Source organism: Athalia rosae, chromosome 2 (genome assembly GCF_917208135.1).
Source record: "Athalia rosae chromosome 2, iyAthRosa1.1, whole genome shotgun sequence".
Classification (NCBI taxonomy): Eukaryota; Metazoa; Arthropoda; class Insecta; order Hymenoptera; family Athaliidae; genus Athalia; species Athalia rosae.
Genome location: NC_064027.1, coordinates 21,184,304 through 21,190,486, shown reverse-complemented (window position 1 = coordinate 21,190,486; position 6,183 = coordinate 21,184,304). Strand labels below are relative to the sequence as shown.

The following is a 6,183-nucleotide window of genomic DNA, read 5'->3' as shown; positions in this document are numbered from 1 at the left end:
AGAGAGAGAGAGAGAGAGAGAGAGAGAGAGAGAGAGGGAGCGACGGAGACGGAGACAGAGATAGAGAGAATAAACCGGGAACAGGGGTCGTTTGGGGGGCGTCGGGTTCGAAGGATGAATGAAGCCAGGCTGGGTTTTGGCGCTGCTCCTGCAGCCCCCAGCGAGGAACGAGCCGCGGGGGGGAGGGAGGGGGAAGGGGCGGAGGGGGAGGGGGGGATAAAAACCGCGGGGCAAGGGAGGAGGTAAGCTCGGGACGGTTGTCCGGGGGCGAGGGTCGGGGGGGGGGGGGGGGGGGGGGTGGCGTGGAACGGCTACGACGGAGGCGGGGGAAAAAACGGGGGAGGGTGGCGGCGAAGCTTGCGAGGCGGTATAAGCGGGACCCGGAGTTCTCCGGCTCTGACGTCACCCCCCGGCTCAAGGCCGCGCGCGATCGTTATTGTTGCTATTCTCCGTTTCACGATCACTTCGCGACGTCAAGACGAAGAAATTTGGCCCCCGCGTACACAGAAACTATTTAAGTAAATTCACGTAATGTCGCACACGTATCACCGTACGCACGTAACCGTTATGTACTCGCGGTAAATATGTAGGTACAGGTATCCCCTGTACGATGGAATGGAATAGAATAAACGCGTGCGAAACGGAATCAAACGGTAGGAGAGCGTGGTAAATGAAAATGAAAATATAGCTACCGTTGATCGAGGATTTTCTTGTCTACGATTATCGTTTGCGGATCTATTCGGCTGTATGCGGAGGACCGAAATTTGACGAGGAACGTCCGACGACGCACCATGGCGCGGCGGCGGCGGGTGGGCTTCCGAGGTCCTCGGAACGACGAAATGGATCCTCGTTTTTTTTTTTTCACTCATACACTCTCTGCACCGAAAATAAGAGGAGTAATTTCTTTTCATTATAACGCGGACCAACGAAATGTACGCTATATACGAGTAAGTATAATACATGGATGTACAAGAAAATTATTCTTTCCTCCCAACAATACTCTACGGGGGCGAGTCTTACGGTTTTATGTGACGCAGATGAGTAGATCCCTTAAGGCAAATTATATGGAAGTCAGGTGTACGTAGGCGACGCACTTGCGAGTTTCATGCAGGCCGCCATATCATCTACTTACACACGAGCACATATGTATACATACGTATATATGTGGTAACGTGTGTTCTCATAAAGAGCGCAGTACACGGCTCGACGTTTCCCAAATCAAAAGAATTCCTTCCGATTCTTCTCAATTATTTCCCCTTCTTCCGTTTTTCATATCCAAATTTTGCAACCCACGCGATAATTGTTCCGCGTGTGTATATAATATATTTTTTTGATTTTTCCGAATTGCACGTACACGTACGTACGTCACATGGACCGAGTGTACATATTTACAAGAGATAGAACGCAACGGGTTGCGCGAGTTCCTAGCCGGCGATGATGCTGTTTGGTCGTCCCATTGACGGCGCCCCGACGCCACGATGTCTCCTTTCGGACGCCCACGCGATCACGAAACTACTAAGTGACGTAACGTTTTCGCTACATCCACATATACATATTTATCTCCATATATATACCTATATATATACCTATATACCTATATACCGACTAATACATACTTTACACACACATCGCACGTACATATATATATATATATATATATATATATACGCAACGGTTAAAACCCCTGGCGCTACGCGCTGTATTACGTACTCTGCACCCTGAACCGTCAACGCGGAGGTTACATACTCATTATACATACGCTTGTATGCATATCTATACATATATATATATATATATATACATTCGTTTCACGCATCAACTTCAATCGCGTTCGATATACATATATGTACTGCAGCATACGATCGTACAGTTATTCTTCTTCTTTTCGTCTCAGGTAAACGAAGCACGAGAAAATCAAAAATGGACTTTGAAGACAGAGGAGGAAAAGAGGAGTCCTCCCGTACCTACGTGAAAACGTCTGTATGCGTACCCACGGATCGCGGATTACAGGTGCGGATACACGTCTACACGTTACATATATATATATATATATATACATACATACATACATACATACAACAATATTCCTTCTTCCCAAGGAAGGGGGCAATAATAGGGCAGGTCTTACGTCGAGTTAGGTTACGTTATGTACGACACGTATGTACCGTCCTATGTAACGACGCCAAGCGTCGAGAGGAACGTCTGCGAAGTTACGTACATACGTTACATATATATATATACATATATGTATATATGCACGCTCGCGACGTGCATGAAGAGGATTATATGCGCGAACGTATCGTGTAAAGGGGGATCGTTGAGAGGTAGGTAGCTAGGTTGTATACATTGGTACGTTGTACATCCAACATACCCATGTACACGGGTTAAGCTATACGCACACACACACATGCGTGTGTATACGTACGGCTAACAGCGCGTTACAAGAGGACGCGGACTGGGGCTGAGGGAGAGGAACCGGGGTAACACGGGTATGGGTGAGTAATAAGAAAATGTTGGTTGGAATAATTCGAGTGTATTATTAATACGGCAAACACGGGTGAAACGTGACGAGAGCTATTCGTCGCGTGTAAAATTTATGTGCATATATATACGGGTACATACCTGTACACGGATACACCCGTTATGTGGGTGTAAATATATATGTAGGAACCGTCGTCTCTGGTAGCGCACGGACGAAAGATCATCGGCGAAATTAGGAAATCTGGAAGGAAAAAAAAGAATGGAGGAGAGGAAGGAGCGTTTCGAAGCTATGGATTTGATATTCGATTTTGGCTCGCGTGGTTGAAATCCGGTGTCGGTGATATACACGTACTAGATCCGTCAACGGACCTATCGTAACGCGGGCTTTGCGAGTGTTACGTTGTATAAATTAACCAGATGATCACGATTTGATGTCAGCGATTTCAAGTTTGGCTTGTTAACTTTGCTACGCGCGCGGTTTTCCCGTTGGTTCGGTACATACGTCTCTTTGATACGGGTGGTGGTACGTACGTACGTACGTATCGTACAAAGGTTTACCCATACAACGTCTGCGTCGTATACCGTTCGTTCGTAACATGACAAGGGTGAAGGTTCGGTTTCATTCCACCGTCGAACTTTCACCGTGCGTCTATCTTGTATACATATATATATGTATAAACATATTATTTACACTACTTTGCAAAACGCCCTCCGGGTGTACCTACGTTCGGACTGATATTTTCTCTCCAATAATTGAGATGTTCCAATGGTTCTATTAATTCAAAGTTTTGCCAAAGATTCGGGGGTAACTTTTCAAGTTACCTCAACTTTTCGATACTTCGTATGATTCGTCACTTCGTACGAAGATAAAGCTTCGTTCGTTACATAAAATAACGAATTGAAAAATTGGCTGGAAGTTGTCAAGGGTTCGCTCGGAGGAGGGTGAAGGTGAGGGAGGGGGTTGACGGGAACAGGATTTACATCACACTGATTACAACATAAACGTATATGCATATGTGTACTTGAATGTGTGTTTGTTGCGTACGAGTGTGATTAAAAAATTAATCTGAGCAAAAATGAATACGACCGCACGCGTGTAAAACATATGTCATAGATGTGAACCTGGTGATTTTGTTCGAGGGGTTGTCATACATCGTCGCGTTCTGTACAGTATAATAACGTGTCAAAAATACGATATATAGTACAAAACGGTCTATACAAAACGCGTAAAAGTAAAGTACAGCGATATAAAGTATAGGAAAATTTCGAATGGAAGGGATGACGTTCGCAGTATAACCGTACAGAGAGTAGTTACGCCGTACAACGGGTGCGGAGGGAACGTCGGCGGCGGTGGCGGGTCGTTCGGCGGGGGGTGGCTCGGTGGCTCGGTCGGCCAGAGGGAGGGGGGGGTGGCAGGAGGAGGGGGGGGCGGAGGTCGCAGGGGTGGAAGTGCGCGACGTTCGCGATACGGGCGTAGGATTTCGCGCAGCGTGGGAGTTTAGTTCTGGTGAGGGAGTCCGTCGACTCACCCGCGCCAACCCGCGGAACCTCCGATATACGGCTCAAGCTTCTCCTGTACGGACGGGAAAAACCGCCACCGCCGCCGCCCCACCCCCGCCTCGCCCGCCCTCCACCCCCGACCCCCGACCCCCCTCACCCCTCACCCCACCCCGCCCCCCTCCGCCCGCCGTCCTCCTTGATCCGTCGCGAGCGCCCCGCGACCAAGGATCGTCCCGGTCGGCGCCCGCGCCCAACCCGCCCCCGGTTCGCCCCCCCCCCCCTCCTCCCGCCGCCGCCGCCGCCGCCCCTCGTCGACGCGGTCGCCGGTGCCGAGCTATACGGACCGACGGTTACTCACCACCTTCCGTAGCGCCGGCATATCCCATCCCGACGTACCCGTACCGTACCGTACGCGGTAGATACAGGTATATATATATATATATACCGGGTAGCGCGTACGCCTACGCCTTCGAAACGGCGAACGGCGAACGCCGAACGCCGAACGACGAACGACCACCGTCGCCCCGTTGCCGTTCCCGTTGCCGTTGCGCCGCTTTTGCTCTTCTTCTTGCCACTTCCACCACGCATAGAGAAGAGAGGAGGTGTTTCTGCCCCGCGCCGTTAAGCGGCGATCGCGCGATCCTCGAGGTATCAGTCAACCCGACCGTCGTGTTACACTACCAGACTCTGTCGTATTATAAAGAATTACAAGGCATCGCGCGCACGCTCGCCCTCGAACGCGTACGACGTCGCTGCCGCCGATACTCGAATTCGGATCGACGTTTAATTCGGGAAATACCGAAAAGACGAAACGACGAAACGAACGGACTAACGACGAACGAACGGACGAACCAGAGACGGATGTACGGAGGCGAGAAAAAAATCGAGAGAAAATTTAAATTCGAATAAACATATGCGTGTAAATATGGTACATGTATGTTAACAGATGTAGACAGATGTCGTCGGAATTGCATACGTGCGTATAATAGTTTTTCTTTTCTGCTTACCCCGATAACATTTATTTACTTCAATCGCGTGTGGGACACCCCTGTTATTTACGCGATGTTACGAAACGTAAAAAAAGTAAAATAACATGTAACGGGAAACGGAAGGGCGAAAGAGAGAGAAAAAAATCATCAATTTGTAAATAATACGTTCGTACATATGTATATACAATAAGTTTTCGTAAAACAGAAAAAAAAAAATCAGTAACAATAACAACGGTTGTTATTCTCGTTGTTATTTTCTTTTGAAAAATCGAAGCATCGAACGTTTTTGTCGTAAATGAAATATTAAAAATTGACAAAAAAAAAGGGGAAAAAAGCAGAAAAAAATCATTTACACATTTATAACGGTGAATGAAAAATAATTGTGTACTGCATACTTTCGCTCTTCCGTGCATACACATCAATATGTATGTATCTTCATGATTATTATTATTCTTATTGTTATTATTTATATTGGCGACATCGTGGAAAATATTTCTATTCCAATTACGAACAGAAATAGAGAGATAAATGTAATTGATTTAAATATCGTGGGTATTTATTTTATTGACGAGCAAAGAAAGAACGAAATAAAAAACGGAAAATATCTATTTGAATATACGTACATATATATATATATATATATATATATATATATGAATATCTATATGCATATGTGTATATATTTTTGAAATAAAATTATTTAAATGCAGAAATGAAGAAGACGGAGAAGAAGCAGCTACCCAGATAGGAAACTAAACGAATATAATTAAGTAAATATATTAAAAGAAAGAAGAAGAGCGGAACATCGTCTAAGGAGAACAAGAAAAAGAAAAAAGGGGGAATAAAAAAAGAAAAAGAATTAAAAGAAGGAAAAGCAACGTACGCATATATATATATCGTAATAATAATAATAAAAAGAATAAGAAGAAGACGGAGAAGAGGAAGAGATTATACGACGTAAAAATGATGCCGTCTGCGCAGGACGCGTCTAACAAAACTACAAGATTCTCTGAAGAGCTGGTAAAAGGATATCGCGATTCGGCCTAGTTATCACCTACGTATAATATACATATATATATACATGTACAAATATATATATATCTATATTAAATAAAATAAAATAAAACAAAGAAAGTAAAAAGAAACAGGAAGATAGATAATTTTATTTCGTTTTCGTTTTTCGGTTTTTTTTTCGAAAAAAATCGTAACCAAG

The 6,183-nt window shown here is 45.3% G+C and overlaps 1 long non-coding RNA gene across 2 annotated transcripts; it reads left to right on the top strand.

The window, feature by feature from the left end:
* Window positions 1-4,105: 4,105 nt before the first annotated feature.
* On the top strand, window positions 4,106-6,104 carry LOC125500044. 2 transcript variants are annotated; one of them, XR_007277218.1, is made up of 2 exons: window positions 4,106-4,629; window positions 5,681-6,104. It is a non-coding gene; the product is annotated as an uncharacterized LOC125500044 (long non-coding RNA). The 2 variants fall into 2 exon arrangements; XR_007277219.1 differs by lacking the exon at window positions 4,106-4,629 and adding an exon at window positions 4,638-4,957.
* Window positions 6,105-6,183: the final 79 nt, after the last annotated feature.